The following is a 1829-nucleotide window of genomic DNA, read 5'->3' on the forward strand; positions in this document are numbered from 1 at the left end:
CATTTAGGAGAAGACGACGTTTTTGGAGGGAAGTGAAAGAAGCCACCTCACCCGTACAAGTTTAAAGTGCTAGAAAGTCTTACTTAGACGATCTAGAGGTTCTTGAAGAAGAGGAGGTTTCAAGTTCATCATCTCCACCACCATCACCATCTACTACCAAAAAGATGGTGAAACTTTCCGATCACTCAAAGCCCACCGCGGCCATGCTTCCGGCCGGAATCACAACCACTCAAATCACAGCGCCGGACTTCGAGATCAAACCGGCTTTCATTAGCCTTGTGGAGAGAAAGCAATTTGGAGGAAGTCCTTTGGAGGATCCCAATTCAGCATGTTCAAAACTTTTGTGACTATTGCTCCATGATCCGTCAAACAAGGCGTCACCAAGCCCAAATAAGGGAAATACTTTTCCCTTTCTCTTTGAAGGACAAGGCCAAGCTTTGGATCAATAGCCTTGACCGCACCGCCATGGGAATCACCAATTGGGAGACATTGGCTCTTGCTTTTTACCAAAAGTTTTTTCCACCGGAGAAAACTCAAACTTTGAGGAGCCAAATCACCGGATTCCGTCAACAAGCTCTTGAGAGCTTATATGAGGCTTGGGAGAGGTACAAAGAGCTTCAAAGACAATGCCCACACCATGGGCTAGATGATTGGTTTCTTGCAATAACATTCTACAATGGATGTTGTGCCGAGTCCCGAAGGATTCTTGATTCCGCCAACAATGGGCGGTTTGATCAAATTGACACCGACCTTGCTCATGCCACGATCGAATCTATGGCGGTCCATGATGCCCAATATGTCAATTCCCGAGTTGTGCCATCTAAAGGTAAAGAAGAATCCTCTAACAACTCTGTTTTGCTAGCTCAAATTGCCTTGCTTCAACAACAATTGGCGGAAAGAGATGCTAAAGATTCCATCCAACAACTCAATGTTGTATCTTCAACAAGCCAAATCATTGTTTGTGACGGTTGTGGAGGTGCGGGTCATTATGCCGCTCATTGTCGAGCCCCCATTGAAGAGGTAAATGCTTTTCAAGCTTTAAGACAAAGTTTATATCCACCGGGTACATTTTCCAACACTTATAACCCAAATACAAAATTTCACCCGAACTTGTCTTACAATAGCAACAATGTGCTTAACCCTCAACCCCCACCACAACAAAATGCCTATGTTCCTCAACAACAAAAGTATGTCCCTCCACCGGGTTATCAAAATCAACAAAGGCCCCCACAAAACAACTACCAACAAAATCCACCACAAAATGGCCAACAAAACAATCAAGGAGTTGGTAAGCTAGAGGGCATGATAATCCAAATGCAAAGGGAATTGTTGGCTCAAATTCAAAAAAATGATCAAGCTCATAGTGCCGCGGTCAAGATGTTGGAACAACAAGTGGCTCAATTAGCCGCTTCTAGCTCTCAAAGGAAGAATGGTCAACTACCTCCCCAAGGTGAGCAACCACATGAAACCGTTAATTCTATTTCATTGAGAAGTGGTTCAAGCTATGATGGGCCATCCATGACTTTGGATGAAGAGGTGGTTGTTAAAAAGGCTAAGCTTGGGGAAATGACAAAAAGAAGGCTAGTGAAGAGCCTATTGTTAAAGATCGTGTGCCATTTCCTCACCGGTTGTTGATGCTAAAGAGGAAGAGCAAGCTTGATGCCAAGAATGTTGAGTCTCCTATGCCCAAAGAAAGTGATGAGGTAATTGTTGAAGAAGTCTCTCCTAATGCTAAGGTGAGTGATGCCGTTCCAACAAAGGTGAGTATTCCCAATGAGAATGAGAAAGATGTGGAGGATGCTCCTCCCAAGGAAGTTGTTCAAGTACCA

At 44.1% G+C, this 1829-nt stretch overlaps 1 non-coding gene across 1 annotated transcript; it reads right to left on the minus strand.

Annotated features, from left to right (window-relative positions):
• Positions 1 to 537: 537 nt before the first annotated feature.
• LOC141640505 (small nucleolar RNA R71) lies at positions 538 to 644 on the minus strand. The gene has a single exon (XR_012543025.1). It is a non-coding gene; the product is annotated as a small nucleolar RNA R71 (small nucleolar RNA).
• Positions 645 to 1829: the final 1185 nt, after the last annotated feature.

This window comes from Silene latifolia, unplaced genomic scaffold, assembly GCF_048544455.1.
Source record: "Silene latifolia isolate original U9 population unplaced genomic scaffold, ASM4854445v1 scaffold_85, whole genome shotgun sequence".
NCBI lineage: Eukaryota > Viridiplantae > Streptophyta > Magnoliopsida > Caryophyllales > Caryophyllaceae > Silene > Silene latifolia.